Raw genomic sequence first — 17,686 nt, 5'->3', positions numbered from 1 at the left:
GAGCCGACCAGTCCTTGTTTTCGACCCTTAATGTCGAGCACCCGACAGGGTAACAACAAGTACCATCTTTTAACGTCTTTTGGTATGACGCGGCCAGGGATCGAACCCAGGACCTTCCGCTCTCTGGGCGGACGCTCTACCACTAGACCACGGAGGCAGTCATAGTCTGTACAGAACTCCAACATGAATTTAACATAAGAATCATGTTCAAACTTGATATCAACTCGACATCAACGAAGACCTCCGGGTCAAATCAGGTCTGTCAAACTCTATATGAAAACTAACAGTAAAACACACATGGCCGTAAGCATCGTTTATCAAACATCTGACACACTGAATTTAAAACACCAGATGAAACGGATATTAAAAATTCTAATTAAGGGAAGGCTAAAAATACCATCAAGGCTTTCAAAATGTCATCTATCAGTCTAACTCAGTTCTTATCAGATAAAGCTCAACAAGGCTTGAAAACACTGCAGGCTAAAAGCATCTGGAAAGGTTATGTAGGCATCCTTGATAAAACAAACTGCGTCTTTCTTGACAACACGCACAGAAGTCTTGACACCATGGAAATTAATTACAATTACCGAACAATGAAACATTTCATTTCAAATAGAGGTAGGCTTATAGATCTTTGCTTCAGACAGATAAAAAACGCTGTTACACTCTTTCACATCATGATGTCGTATGTACATTTTCCTTCACAAATATGAAGATACACATGCCAGTGTGGAATGCGTGCCAGTGACCTGATTGGTTGTCAGGGAGGTGGACTTACAGAATAAATAACAAGCTGACTGAATTAATTAATTAAGTCCAAACCCTTTGGTGTGGTGTGGTGTGGTGTGGTGTGGTGTGGTGTGGTGTTTGTGCTTGAGAGAGTGAGTGAGTGACAGAGAGAGTAAGAGTGAACCCCCATTCACCATAATTGGCATAATCATGATCAGCTCAAATCTCATCATTTTCATCATCATCATCATCATCATCATCATCATCATCATCACCACCACCCTAGTCATCATCTCAAATCTCATCATTTTCATCATCATCATCATCATCTTAATTCTCCTTGTTTTCATCATATCAAATCGCATCATCATCATCATCATCTCAAATCTCATTATTTTCATCATCATCTCAAATCTCATTACTTTCATTATCATCTCAAATCACATCATTTTCATCATCTGAAATTGCATCACCATCATCATCATCATCTCAAATCTCATGGTTTTCATCATCATCTCAAATCTCATCATTTTCATCATCATCATCTCAAATCTCATCATTTTCATCATCATCATCTCAAATCTCATCATTTTCATCATCATCATCATCATCATCTCAAATCTCATTACTTTCATCATCATCTCAAATTGCATCATCATCATCATCATCATCATCATCATCATCATCATCATCACCAAATTGTCCATATTGCCCAGTGATTTGTGAAACAAAGAGTGACATCTGAATGCTGATTCATGTGTCTCCCTTAATCAATGATCAGGTCTAGGTTCTCCTCACTTCAGAAGACGAACGACTTTTGACATTTTCATCCAACCTATCATCATCGGCACTGAGGATATTTCCATCCTTGTTCATCCAAAGCACATCCAATGTCTGCCACTGTCTGGCACACAACACAAACATCAACCTTTACAAACTAAGCTAAAAAATGCTGCTCAATTCCTATTAATAAAGTATCAAAGTTTTGTTTATTTAATATTGGCATTGACATTTCAGAGAGGTTGGAATAGCCATTATAATCCAGTCAGATTTTCTCCTGAATGCAATATTGGAGTAACAAAGGTATTTCTATCAATATATATAGTAGTTATGTTGGATATTACACAACCAAATTTCAGAATTTAAACAACCAAACAATCCCACTTACCATATTTGATGTGATAAGCGCCCTGCTCTAAAAAGCGCCCACGGCGATATTTGCTTATATACTGGCTAGTGAACAATCCCAATTAGCACCCTTCTGCTTGATCAATGTACACAAGACTTATTTATTCCTGTATAATACACCCTTGTGTGTTATATGCACCCTTAATTAATGGCAATTAAATTCTGGAAAAATATATCTGTCGTGTATATAATACGCACTGACATTTCTTTTGTATCATTTCAGGCAATCAGCATAAACCACAAAATTTATGATCTTTCAACTCTTTCACCCAAATTATATTCTAATAAGAGCCCCCTATTTCTTTTTGACTTTACTTAATTCAATACCGGATTTCATACCTTTCATATGCTTTGACTTTACTTAATTCAATACCGGATTTCATACCTTTCATATGCTTTGACTTTACTTAATTCAATAACAGATTTCAAACATTTCACATGCTTTGACTTTACTTAATTCAATACCGGATTTCATACCTTTCATATGCTTTGACTTTACTTAATTCAATACCGGATTTCATACCTTTCATATGCTTTTATATTTACTGTATTCAATACCTGATTTCATGCCTTTCATATGCTTTTATTTTTACTGTTTTACTGTATTCAATACCTGATTTCATACCTTTCATATGCTTATATACTTTTCAGGTTCTTTTTTTATTTTCTTTATTCAACACATTTAATAAATTTTCAGGTTTTTATGTCATTTATTAAATACCAAAGTCAAATTTGTCAGCATAAACTTGGCATTCCTCATGTTCCCCCACCCTTCCAAATAAATCTCAGTATTGACTGCCTAGCGGGCCCTGAGTACACAAAGCTGCTTTGGTTTTCAAGATAGATCTACACCCCAACCATCTCCCCAGGAACACACCAGCTTGTCTACAGCCAACACAAATCAGCCTTCTCGAAGAGAAAGCACTAAGCATGACTGATATTCCTGTCTAGCCGAGTTAGGTAATTTCGGCACAAATGAAGAGCGAAGAAGGTTTGAAGGACAAACTTAAACACTGGCATCCTGCCAATACAGGTGAAACTAGATTGCACTTGCACTGGTGTAATTTATGATATGGAAAAAGCGATTTAAACCTCGTCGAAACAAAACAAGAACACTTGTGTGACGTGGCAAGCTAACCAGTAAAGATGTTTAAACCAGCTCAAGCAGCTTCGGCCACGATGTCATTGATTCCGAATCGATAACTGGATATTGCGTCGTACCATTTCCACATGGTTTTGTTTACAAACACTCAAGTTGATTTTTCAGATGCAAATGAAATTATCTCATGTAGTTTTTCCACCTACACTCTAAAAGAATGCTTATATTGATGGATATTGAACACGTTACTTTCTTGTTTTTCACATTGCAAATGATCAAATAAACACAAAATAATATAAAATGAAAGAAATATAAAATTATCCAGCTCAAGTTTAATCAAGAGCAGATTTATTTTTTATTATTTGTATTTTATAAAGATGATATAAAAAAATATAAAATAAAATTTATCGATAGAAACAATATCAGTACAAATTTACCAAAAAAGAGGAAACAAGATTTGGCATGGAAGGCGGCAAATAAATGATTGCATTGCTTCCGCGGGTCTTATGTATCAGGGCCTATCCCAAAATAGTGGTAGCAATCATCCAGGGTCTAAATATAACAATAATATGATTGTAAGGACAAAACATTGTCCTTGAAGTACAGGAAAGACGGTGACAGACGTCATCACCAATACACGAAAATCTTGCATTGATCCAGATCTTTTCATCAAAGCTCCCAATAATCAGCCACGCGCTGCCCGACTTTCTTCCAAATACTCCCACGGTGATTGCATCAGAGAGACAGCCGAAAAGAGCTTCCTACGCAATTAACTTTTTGTTTTTCTCCAACGCATACATTTAGAAATCCATATCCACATATACAAGATAAACACACATCAAGCTGTTCGTAAGTGTTCAGCACGGAAAGTAAGGCGTGTAAATATACAACAATGGCTCAATATCTAGCAGATGGGTTTCGATCGAGCCGTCTGCCCCCAGAAGGACCCACGCATGCATGTGGAGCAGACGGGCATGTTTACCTACACCCACTTGGACGCAAAACCTCGTGCCTCAAATCGAGGCTGCATCTCGGTCAAGGGTTGGTCAGAAAGGTCCCTGGATATCTGACCAGCAAATATTTGCAGAGATGGCGTACTGTTCTCATATCTTCTTTGGGCGTGCTATGTTGGGGTTTGACGGTTGAGAAAGTCGGTCAGTAAGCAGACGCTGTTTGGGTAAAACAGAAGATGAAGTCAAAGCGTACATGTCTGCTGAAATGCGATTGGTGTTTGTAGGTTAGAATATGGAATGAAACTTTTCCGTGTATGACGACGGCAGGTCATGACGTGACGGAATGTGTGACTTGTAGATGGATTTACTACCGTGTCCTGGCCAGTCTGTGAACACTATGCCCTCTCTTCCTTTGAGGCCATTTTAAATCTTTCTGTCTTAGTTTCCTGCTGAGTGTTTAATTAACCATCAACAAACAAATTCTAAAAGTCTGGACTTTTATTGAAAAAGCTGTCACAGCATCTCAGAATTTAAATAAGTGGTATTATTAGAACCATGTAAAATACAAAGTATTAATTGTCTTTGTATAAACCACTCCCTAATTAATCCTTGTGTCAATAATTGCCCAAAGAGTGAGCGAGTATGGTTTTACGCCGCTTTTAGCAATATTCCAGCAATATCACGGCGGGGGAAACCAGAAATGGGCTTCACACATTGTACCCATGTTGGGAATCAAACCCAGGTCTTCGGCGTGACAAGCGAATGCTTTAACCACTGGGCTAACTGACCGCCCAATTGCTGAAAAAAGCACTTGACAGGAGATCATCTTTGCTGAGGAATTTTTACTTTTGCATTTGGGTAATTAAACTTATTGATGAGGAAATATAATTGCCAAAGACTTGGTGACAGACAGTCAATGTGATTGGATGTAATCAAGCAAAACACTGTGTGAGTGAATGAGTGAGTGAGTGAGTGAGTGAGTGAGTGAGTGAGCAACAGGTAACACGCATCCAGTGTTAAGGAAAAGATTCAGATAGTTTGCATAGAAAAATGTGATTCATAGAGGCACATTTGGAAACACAACTTCACATCGCCAGTTGAGCGTTCATCCCCGCAATCCCAAGTTTGGTAAGCTTATGCAACAAGGAAGATGTACTGGCCAATTTTTCAGACTGCTTGGGGCTCTAAGAGTCCTGAAAAATTCTAAATGAGCCTTATTGAAAACTTCACATCCTTTTCCACAGCTTTATCCTACCGCGAACATAATGAATAGAGACTCACTGAATACATGTATTTAAATCAATCTGAAGTTTAGAGGAAACAAGGTTCTTGTTGAAAAGTTATCTTTACAAAGTCCCTAAATCTAGCGAAATGCACTTTCCCTAATCGGTTATGCATTTTCATTACTGGAAAATTTAAACTTCAACAAACAGCAAAGGAGTCAATCTATTTAGGCGAATCTCTGTGGACTTGTCTTGCAGACTACAGCTCCTCGTGGTGACAGCGGTGATGAGACTAAATTAGGCAACCCCTTACGTCATCTGAACACCATTACCATGGCAACGTGCCACAATGCTATATCTTACAAGTCTGATCGCGCTGACATTTACGAGAATAATACAAAAATACCCACATCAATTATTTTCACTTTTACAGCCCGTCGGCAAAGACTGGAGACCAGCCTGGTTTATTCATCCAAGTAAGTAAACCATAGTACACGACTGTTGTTCATACTCTATGTACAAATAAAAACTACTGGAGTCTACTCGAGCTTTAATGGCAGATATAGTGGACGTTGTGATGTAACTCAATGTACAGCACTTTTCTCTTGTTCATTATGTTCACAGGAGTAACATTTTGGAGACAAGTAAAAAACATTAACAACAGCAGTGGAACAGAATTTTCAGGTGTGATTTTTTTGGTTGAGGCCAAAAGTTGAGCATATATTGTATCAACATTTGGGACAGAAAACACAGTGAGAACAATGTGTAAATGTGTGTGTGTGTGATATGTGTGTGTGTGTGTGTTGGGTGTGTTGTGTGTGTGTGTGTGTGTTGGGTGTGATGTGGTGTGATGTGGTGTGATGGTGTGGTGTGTAGTGGTGTGTATTGGGTGTGGTGTGGTGTGTAGTGGTGTGTAGTGGTGTGTAGTGGTGTGTATTGGGTGTGGTGTGGTGTGGTGTGGTGTGTAGTGGTGTGGTGTGTAGTGTAGTGGTGTGTAGTGGTGTGTATTGGTGTGTATTGGGTGTGGTGTGGTGTGGTGTGGTGTGGTGTGGTGTGGTGTGTAGTGTAGTGGTGTGTAGTGGTGTGTATTGGGTGTGGTGTGGTGTGGTGTGGTGTGGTGTGTAGTGGTGTGTAGTGGTGTGGTGTGGTGTGGTGTGGTGTGGTGTGGTGTGGTGTGGTGGGTAGTGGTGTGTATTGGGTGTGTTGTGTTGTGTTGTGTTGTGTTGTGTTGTGTTGTGTTGTGGTGTGGTGTGGTGTGGTGTGGTGTGGTCTGGTGTCTGCATGTGCGTCTGTGTGTTGGGGAGGGTGGGAAAAAGGGGGAACTAGGTGTGTTGGGTTGTTGTTATTAGACACCTTACTTGTCAAACTTTGTCAGTTGCTCAAGTCTGCTTGTTAACAATTTTCCGCCACATTTAATTTTTATGTCAATGAATTGTTCCGCGTCTTCTGACTTTTAAACCAGCACTTATGTCAAAATTACATACAAGAGATAGGACTTCCTCCTCACGGGACTTGTTCTCCAGACCGGAACAGGTCAGTGGCACCCAGTAACCACGGTAACAATAGTGCAATGACCGTGTGCCCCTATTTCAGCCAATCAGAAGCGAGAGATGGTATCCCATGATCCATCACATGAAACAACAGATGAGATATCAAGATTCTAGTTCTTTTCATCACAGTCAGTGAACTCATTGCAACCCAACCAAGGATAAGTTAACGAGGTATTTTTTCATTGTACCTTTTACAAGGTATTTGGAAACAACTTAATAAATTGGACACAGTTCAGTGAGTCAAAGCCCCACAAAGCCACCTATTACAGGTACAAGATCTGAGCTACAGTCCGTACAATAGAGCTCACTGTTGTGTCATTATACTGATTATTGCCCCATCATCGGGGATTACGAACATTACCCCACTTGATACCACCCTGATGCCCTACTGTATAGATCCTTTCATCCATTGCAAAATCTCATGGCCTTTGTAAATAATGACAATATTTCTTAACCCCCCAGATTGGCACCCTATTACCTAGAGACATAGTAAGCAAGTGAGGTTTTACGCCATTTTTAGCAATATTCCAGCAATATCACTGTGGGGGACACCACAAACGGGCTTCACACATTGTACCCATGTCAGGAATAGAACCCGGGTCTTCGGCGTGACGAGTGAACGCTTTAACCACTAGGCTACCCGACCGCCCTCTTAAAGACAGATTGTTTCAAAATGAACAGGAAATTGATGTCTTAACATTTATCATAAGATGGTGGCTTTGTAACAGGACTTGTTCTTAAGAAAATTTGTAATGAAAAAGCACTGTATAATACTACTCAAAAGAAGTTAAAGAAAACAGATGTCCACAGATACATTAAAAAAGGATTATTTGAGAAAAAAATTTCCCAAAAGCAAACACCAACGAACAAACCCGTTTAATTATGGAATATATAATAATATAACGTTATATCAAATGTTAAGAAACAAATTGCAAAACAATAACTTCCAAAATGGAGGAAAGCCATATGAAAACAACATGAACAATATCATGCATACACATTACAAATCTACAAATCTAAATGAGATTATTATTGACATAATATATAATTTAGGGCGAGCTTAACAAAACAATCTCAGCACCTTGTGAACCAATACCTGTTATCAAACACCTATGTAACACAAAGCCTTGTGCAAACTGAAGGTCATTAGAGTATAAACAAAAACGACCTTGAGACCGAGATTTCATTAAAGGACTACATTCCTCAACCTGTGTAAGCTACTCCTGGTCCAAGCTGGTCGGGGAAATGTCAAGCAGAATTTATGGTCTGTCTGACATATTTGTCTTCTTGCCAAGAGCTGCCTGACGTAATGGCATATGTTTTTATTTCCGAAAATCTGATTAAATGTCACAGGTCTTGCCGATGTAGTATGACTGTTTGGTCTGACTTGAAATGCTTGAATAATAGTTTCTCATGGATGTTTATTTACAGAGGTAAAAAAAGGGCTGAAGTCACAGACCAGTGAACATCAAATACGAAATTATAACTTCTTAATTGGGTTACGTGTAAGGCTGGGACGGGATACTCGGGATACTCGGGTACTCGAGTACTCAAGACAGGTGGTTACTGAGTAGGACGCGGGTACCCACAGTACGACCCAGACTTGTGGTTAGTCACGTGATGTATTGTTTAATTACAAAAATTCACTAACGCTCACTACTAGTCGCTAATGTTCGCATTTCTTTCTGAAGTTGCACACGTTTCTTTTGACTTGTAAATGTTTGAGTAAAGATAAAGCTTCAGTCAACTTAAGGGTATGCATGATCTGAGAGTTTGATACATGTATCTAGATAGCTTCAGCCAGCGCTGTGGTAACACAGTCTCAATCAGGCATCTTGTTCCCAACTCTTGAGACCTACAGTGGGTACCCGTGTAGGGTCGGGTACCTGGGTAGTAAATTTGGACTCGTCCCAGCCCTTGTTAGGCGTCGACCATCTGATGTCCTGATGGAGTTACTGTTTGGTATATATATATACTCACAGACAGTATGATGTGGAAGTTCAGTTTTAATTTTTATTGTAAAATGTAACGTCAAAACAACAAAGAAATAAGAATTTGATGCTTAGTGCAAAAGTCGGAATATGACAAGCGACCAAAAATGGACAGAAGTCCCTGAAGGTGTTTTTCTGAAGTGAAGACACGAGCAATGGGCTTCAGAGACAGTACTCATGTGAGGAATTGAACCCACACCTTTAATGTGACAAAAAAATGCTTTTCTAGGGTACGTGAAACTCAAGTTTGTGGATCAAAATATACCAAAAACTTGTATGTAATGGTATACCACATACTGTAGGCCTAACTTCCCACTGGAACATGCAGATGGCGGCCAAAATGATATTTACGAAATGTCTGCCATGGCACATTTTATTGCTATGAGCCTAAACGTTATATACCTTGTAGTATCAGGGATGGTGACAAAGGTAACGACGGATGGACAACCGCACGATGAACTACCCACCATGAAACAAGCACAGTTCAGCTGAAACTCATGCTACAAAAGTCATTGTTGAACAGTGCGAAACAAACGACTTGCCGGTCACCTACAGATACCATCCCTGACAACCTGTATATATTTGTTTTTAAAACTTGTAACATTTCATGCACATTTTGACAGAAGTGTCACGCTCGAAGTGTCACATTCCGAACAGACGAGCCCTCCAGGCTTGGCTTACATCAACATAAGTACATGAAAATAAATCATTCAGAAGTTCCCGATTTAACATGGAGAAATGAGGAAGTGGTGAAATAAGGAGGTCCGTGAGATACTTAAATTGAAAATGTCAGTGTCAGGCACAAAACATAGCAATCGGAATTTTAATTACCTCTCGTATTTTACCTTCTGATTCTGGTTGACACCTCCGGTATTTTCACTCTGGGATCACTTGAATTAAACAGCCCACTTGAAACGTGATATATGCATCAGATAGTCCCCAAGGGCCTATACCCCAACACCAGGGTACTCCCCATGGGCCTATACCAAACACTAGGGTACTCCCCATGGGCCTATACCAAACACTAGGGTACTCCCCATGGGCTTATACCCCCACACCAGGGTACTCCCCATGGGCCTATACTAAACACTAGGGTACTCCACATGGGCCTATACCAAACACTAGGGTACTCCCCATGGGCCTATAACCACACACAAGGGTACTCCCCATGGGCCGATAACCACACACCAGGGTTCTCCCCATGGGCCTATAACCACACACTAGGGTACTCCCCATGGGCCTATAACCACACACCAGGGTACTCCCCATGGGCCTATACCCACATACCAGGGTACTCCCCATGGGCCTATAACCACACACCAGGGTACTCCCCATGGGCCTATACCCACATACCAGGGTACTCCCCATGGGCCTATAACCACACACCAGGGTACTCCCCACGGGCCTATACCCACATACCAGGGTACTCCCCATGGGCCTATACCCACACACTAGGGTACTCCCCCTGGGCCTATACCCACACACCAGGGTACTCCCCACGGGCCTATACCAAACACGAGGGTACTAAGGATGGATTTACATCACTTTAGTAAGAGTCCATTCATACCATGGCAGGAGACACCAGACATGGGCTTCATACTTGTATAGCCACGTGGAGAATCGAACCCAGGCATTCAGAGTGACCACCACCCCTTTAATCCTTCCACACATCATGTTGCCTTGAAGGACACCATCACTGGATCTTGTCTTATGACAGAAGGGCAGGACCTTTTTGACCAACTTGAATCAAATCTATGGCTAACCAGAGAAAACTGGTAAATATTATTTTTTGCAAGATGAATTAATTTCTGTCTGAAAACTTTCAGTTACAATTCCATAAAGCTCAACAGAATAGAATCAGCTGCAAAAAATACTTTGCAAGTTTTTCCATAACAGGACAAAGATTATCTGAAGAGATCAATGAATACACAGTTGATTTATGGAGGTCAACTTTTATTCTTTCAAAATGACGTTCCTGCACAGTTACTTGTATTGGTATAAAGCAAGTCCACTAAATCACCATCGCTGAGACCTGTGAGGGCTCCTACACAACTTCAAGAATCTGAACAATACCATCTGTCTTCCACTTTTCTCAAAGGCTTGGTATAGTTAAGCGTTCATTCAACTCTCACGTACAAATTTGCATTCATTCACTGTATCATAATACACGTCGGACATAACCGTCATTTACAGTTTAGTCGAAAGATTTATTACATCTTTTCAAGACGAAGATACTGTAGATAGACATGACCTACTGACCCACACACGTTAAACCAGTCAGCGTGAAAACCATAGCGTGAAACTTGTCACTGACACAGTTCAAGGTCACTGGGCGAAGTCAGGGTATGACTCATTTGACCGATTGATACTTACAAATGGCCGGAGTCCAAGCAACTATCAATACAGAATTACATAAAGAGTTTAATGTCATTTTGAAATCCAAGAATGTTGGCTAACTCTGGGAGGAAGCCAACTGCGTCAAAGGTCGTCTACCTCAATGAACAAGAATATGGTCTGACCAAAGGTAACAAGTGGCTTGAATCTAACATTCAAACTCATGAAAAGCAGATCCTGGAGGCAAAGGGACATAACTCTCCATAGCCAACTGCCACTGGCATACCCCTGTTTTTATTTTATCGGTGACACATTTTTTCTATCAAATTAGTTTCGATCATCAAACATAAAAATTTAAAAAAAATAGCTCCATTTTTAATTTTTTCATTTGGCATCAAATTTTAGGAACGGGTTGGTTCAGTGGGGCGTATATACATTCATACTGTTTAAAGTATGAAATTTGGAGTATTTCTTACAGTAATATGTATATTTTGTTTCTGTTTCTACAGTGCCTATAGTTATGTATTGGTCAAGGGGGCACGGGTGGCCCAGCTGTCTAAGGCGCTGCGATTCACTGTGAAGAGTTGTGTCCCTTGGGCACACCAGAAACCTATGAGTGTGGGTTCGAAACCGAGTTCACCCCAATTATGTTTCTAGGTTTGTAAGCACCATACCCGTGCTCGTGGGTTTCACTGAAGTGGTAAACGTCTAAGACCTGCATCACTTCAGGGTTCCCTCAGACATTAAGCCAAGTCAAGCCAGTGTATGCATTGGTCAAGCCAGTGTATGCATTGGTCAAGCCAGTGTATGCATTGGTCAAGCCAATTCATGCACTGGTGAAGCCAACTTCTGTTCTCATTTATATCTTAATTTGTTTGTCAAATATTCGAAGATTTAAGGGTACAAAACTTAAAATAATGCTGCTTGGGTTCACTAATATGAGGTTTGTTTCCATCCTCAGGAAAGTGTTATCACAAACTTCCACCCAAAAGAAGTTCAACATGAACACTTGATGTGAATAGTTTAAATTAAATTGATAAAAAAATCATTTCCTTTTTTTAAAATTTTCAACCCACTTGGCTGGGGAAAATGGGGTATTATTTTGTTCTTGTGCATATTATGCATCCAAATTTTTTAGTCTTAAACTTATGAAAAAAGTATATTATACAGGATTAAATACGGTATCTAGGTCTGAAATAATATTAAAAACAATTATCAATTTCAAATATTTTGATCTAGTATTGATAACATATAACACATTGCCTGAAATTCCATTAGACTTCGGGATTCCTTGAACATTGGACAAACTGACCACAGCGCCAAGTTGCATCCCTGCATACACTCATTCACATGCACAACTAGTAACTCGATACATGTCCATGAATTGGTACACAACATTCCTCTTAATACATGCTAAACATTACTCTAGGTGCACAAGTACTTTTTATGAGATTCATAACAAGAGGTTATCCATATTTCATGATGCAAGTCAATAAACCAAGAACCTTTGAAAGCCAACACTGCTAACTTAATCAACAGAATGCCAGTTATGCAGTGTTTCTTTCATTCTATTTTCAGATAAAACAGAAAAAAAATAGAAACAGCCTTATCAACGTGTACGGATCTCGGCGCAACTAAAGCCAAGTCCTCACTATGAAGGACAAACACGTAACCCCAGCCTACGTTTACGTCAAGACGTACAACACATCGTGACCCAATGCCTGACTTCTTGGAACACAAACACGTAACCCCAGCCTACGTTTACGTCAAGACGTACAACACATCGTGACCCAATGCCTGACACGTCACTAGTCACGCATTGCATTTCGATATGAGTTCAATAGATATAAGTGTGTTAACATATGAGTGATTTTTATCTGCTTATTTCGCCCGTATGAAAGGGACAAGGATCTCGTGGCCGGGTCGTTCAGACTGTACAATGAATTGTATACAAAGCAATGTTTCCAGGTAGTGAAAGCTGATATTCAGGTGTTGTCATGCAGTTAGGGACTTCGTGCGTCCTGGGAATAGAGGGTATTGCGTGTTACGATTAACTCAATGTAAATTTTAACCTTTCTCTACTTTCTGTTCTGTCAAAGAGTCAATTGTCACACACCCAAGGGACATGACATGGTATACTGACGTCTAGATGTTTACAAAAACATAAAATTGAAGTATAGTAATTGATGTGTTTTTTTGGACAAAATGTACAGTGATTTGGATTAATGATTGGAATGTGAGTGACAGCAGAGTGAGTGAGTGAGAGTGAGTGAGAGCAGGGTGAGTGAGTGAGTGAGTGAGTGAGAGCAGGGTGAGTGAGTGAGAGCAGGGTGAGTGAGTGAGTGAGTGAGTGAGAGCAGGGTGAGTGAGTGAGTGAATGAGTGAGTGAGTGAGTGAGAGCAGGGTGAGAGTGAATGAGTGAGTGAGAGCAGGGTGAGTGAGTGAATGAGTGAGTGAGTGAATGAGTGAGTGAGTGAGAGCAGGGTGAGTGAGTGAGAGCAGGGTGGGTGGGTGGGTGGGTGAGTAAGTGAGTGAGTGAGTGAGTGAGTGAGAGCAGGGTGAGTGATTGAGAGCAGGGTGGGTGGGTGGGTGGGTGAGTGAGTGAGTGAGTGAGTGAGTGAGTGAGTGAGTGAGTGAGTGAGTGAGTGAGTGAGTGAGTGAGAGCAGGGTGAGTGAGTGAGTGAGTGAGTGAGTAGGGTTTAACAATATTTGGGTCTTCCCAATATCAGCTCAATGAATGAAATCCCCTCTCTAAACATCGTGGACAATTTGGCAATACCCCTCTCCCACCACACACAGAGACGAAAATAATCCAGAGTTTAAAAACAACAACCAAACTACAGTGATCACTTTATAGCACATAACATAATGATCGATTATGGCAACACAGAGCCTGATCAAGTCTAACATATGTTGTGGTAAGATAGCGAAAATCTCATAAGACGCTTCATCATGCTCCATTTGAATGACTGCTTTCATTCACACACACCGAGACACCTACATTCTCTGTACGTGGTTATATTCCACAACTCATTGATTAACGCACGCTCACTCCACACCCAAACATTAGAAGTACTTGACATATCGACCATACATATGTCTCTTTCAGCCAGTTTCTTTTCACGCCCATGTTTTACAAATCGAAACAATAATTGAATAAAGGGTTTTACAACGACCTCATATTGGAAGTTTCTGGAACTGAGTGCACATTACTGTTTGGTGCTATAAGGTAAATCCCAATTCTTCCAATCCCCACTCCAAGTTCGTGTGTTGTGTTTGGGGCAATTTTAACAGTATTTCAGTTAGTTAGCATAATTAGGTAGGAGTGATTGTTGATTGTCTGTTTGTTGTTTAACGACGCACTCAGCAATATTCCAGCTATATGACGGCGGGCTGTAAATAATCGAGTCTGGACCAGACAATCCAGTGATTGACATCGTGAGCATTGATCCACGCAATAGGGATACGATGACATGCATCAACCAAGTCAGCGAGCCTGACCACCCGATCCCGTTTGTCGCCTCTTATGACAAGCATAGTCGCCTTTTACGGCAAGCATGGGTTGTTGAAGACCTATTCTACCCCGGATCTTCACGGGTGAATTAGGTAGGAAAACCAACAGGGCGGACATCTTAGATTTTACAACATTTGTGACAAATATGTGTGGTGCAACCAAACCAAGAAATCGGACCACTTGCATCTCACCAGAATTTACAAGATGTTTTGTCTCTGCTAAGCCTTGCTCCAAGGCTGTACTGAACGATAAGTGCATGGATGTGTTGTAATACTATCCTCCCAATAGGCAAGTCTAGATATATGGACAGTAAGGACTCCAGTCTCTCATAAGGACAACTTGTTCTGATAATTTACATACTCTAGAAATTATGATCAAAACTTAAAATTATTGCCTGAAAGACTTGTGCAAGTCTAACCTCTGCTGTGGACAGACAGGTAAAAGTCACATAGAGAGGATAGACTATCATCCTTTGGGCAATTAAATTTATATTTATATTTAATTAGATTTATATTTTTCTAAATCAGTGTCATCCCAGTTGCCCATCGTTATTCTATACTCACTCATATTGTAATGTAGACTAGGCTGAATATATCATTTTTGTAAAATGGTTCTGCTGGTTGAGTGTTGTTTTTTTTCATATTGTTTTTTCAGTCACTGGATCGTCTTGTTCAGACTGATAATTGACAGGGTGCCATCATATAGTTGGAACATTGATGATTGGGGTGTTAAACAAACTGCAAAAAAACAATATTTTAAAACAATGTACTATTTTGTGGTGTCACCAGTTCAAAATCTTGTCAAGGCAATGATCACGTATGGCAAGGTAAAATAGTAAGACCCAAGTGTGTAACATATTGATTAGAACATTCTTACTTTATTTAATCACCATATTGTGTCCATTATGCATCCAAGCACAGTCTTAAATCATTCACATCCATAATGGAGTGTTTTAATGAATTTTAAGGCAGTCACTGACTAATCTTACGCTATGTGATAAAATAATTTATACAAATGAGTTAACCATGGCTGCCAAACCTAAAGGCCTTTCAAGGCAATATCTCCTATCAAATGATAAGGCCACTACAAGGCAGATTCAAACTTATGGCCTTTTCAAGGCCAGACTGATGAATTTAAGGCCTATTCAAGCCTGTGGGAACATTGTACTGCTAACATTTAACCATGCCATGCTTGATACCAAATCTCTTGTCAGTCTACACTCACAATCCCTTCAAAAGACAAGAATAACACTGAATACCAGCACAATAATAACACTCAAACATAATCATAATAAATATCAATCACCTTCCTCCCTAATTAATAATTCAATTCCTGTGTTTTTTGAACCAACAAAGTGAAACTGTGTCTATTACTTTAGCAATGAATAAATTGACACAACTCCCAGTAGCAGTTTAAAAATTGCTGCTTATATATGCTAATCAGTGAAACAATATCTACTCTCTCAGGTCAAAACACCTTCTGGTCCTCAACTGAATATACAATGGCCGGGGTATAAAATGTCAGTTTAAATATTTCAAAATACGAGAAAATAAAAATCAAATGTGATGGTTCAAATCCAATAAAGGGAACAACACCCGCGACAATAGGGATAACGGATCTGAAGGAAATACAAGCTGGAAAGATGCCAAAAACATGTCTGTCTCGACAGGGGATGATGCAATTCTTCCCCGACATTTCTCAATGCACAGTCCAAGGGAGACAACTCTGTAACTACCTACTGAACAGTGTACACACTGTGACTAAACACCTGTGAGTCAAAGTCCTCTGATCGTGGATCAACCTTGGAGTATATATGACTCAATTACTATCTTATTCTCAGATGACTCAATGTTTTGTCAGAACTGGGTAGAATATTGGATGTCACGAAGGATGCAAAACAATTATTCAGCTCTTTCCTGAATGAGTAAAATGTTTTTTATAACTGTGAAACAGAATGATTAAGTTAGTGGTTTGCTACAACCATTTGACTGATTATCTCTGACTCAGATAGGCTTAAACACCATTCCTCCAATAATCATAATAATCAATATTAATTAATACACACATTTTCCATGAAATGATTTTAGAAAAATAGTTTAAGCTGAGTAGTTAGTCTTGATCTAAAGAACCAAAAAACAATGATGTACATTTAATGTGTGCAGTATTTTAGATCATTTGGTTTGCAAATATTAATAATATAATCATAAATAATATTCATAAAAAATCTGCCTCATCATGGCAGACCAAACTAAAAGGTTAATGCATATATTTTATGGTCGCTTCAAACAGTTTGAGTGTCTCTGCATCATATGATGTAAGGGAGGTAACTCTTCATAGGTTATCTTGTAATGCAAGAGGAGATCTGATTGAAGTATGCTAAGTGGTGCAAACATATGTTGACCATTTGTTGAGAAAAGAACACATTTCCAAACATTCAAGCAAGCATTTCTTGTTCGTTGTCACTTGAATCGAAGAATAATTAAGTTCTCTTTCTGTAGTGGCGAGTGTCTTCTCAGTGTGGCAGATGTTTGGCGACTCCACAAAAACAAACATTCATTCAATGACCTACCTTCGTTCCACTGAAAGACAACATCCAGAGATTAAACATTCCAGGTATTCCACATCAAGCTACAAATCTAAGAAATTAGTAGTTTCAAAGTAGCTTCCAGTTAATGTAATTTCGGTTACAACTGGGGCCACATACCTCACAAGTGCAGTTCATAAGACTAGCAGTTAATGTAAATAACTAGAGTTTAGAAGAAAACAAGTTCTCTAGATTGTCAATAGTGATGGACTTACGGACTGATGGCCGTGTTGAAATCTGATTCATTATGTATTTGACAGGACTGTCGAAGAGTTTTCATTTTTGTATTTTGCACATATTCCTGATTAAAATATAGGGTTGGATGGGTTTTTTTTAAAGTAAAACAATCTGCAAAGTGATCTGAAATTTTCTTTACATGTATCACAATATGGGTGTTGACGTCCTCAATTATATAAAGTACTTCTTTGTACATGTATTGACATTTTTGGTATACCAAGCCTTTGAGTCAAATAAAATCCATTTAAAAAATATAGTTGCGTCCTCAACGAAAAACAAAAATT

At 39.4% G+C, this 17,686-nt stretch overlaps 1 protein-coding gene and 1 long non-coding RNA gene across 2 annotated transcripts in view; one reads left to right on the top strand and one right to left on the bottom strand.

The window, feature by feature from the left end:
• LOC139470730 (nucleolar complex protein 2 homolog) overlaps window positions 1-17,686 on the bottom strand; it is a 233,703-nt gene that overhangs the window by 202,881 nt on the left and 13,136 nt on the right. The window lies entirely within an intron of this gene.
• Window positions 4,169-5,672, top strand: LOC139470704 (uncharacterized). The gene is made up of 2 exons (XR_011653780.1): window positions 4,169-4,386; window positions 5,626-5,672. It is a non-coding gene; the product is annotated as an uncharacterized lncRNA (long non-coding RNA).

The sequence above is a fragment of the Haliotis cracherodii genome, unplaced genomic scaffold, assembly GCF_022045235.1.
Source record: "Haliotis cracherodii isolate W230 unplaced genomic scaffold, xgHalCrac1.p SCAF_21, whole genome shotgun sequence".
In the NCBI taxonomy this organism is placed as follows: Eukaryota; Metazoa; Mollusca; class Gastropoda; order Lepetellida; family Haliotidae; genus Haliotis; species Haliotis cracherodii.
This window is presented reverse-complemented; position numbering and strand designations above follow the sequence as displayed.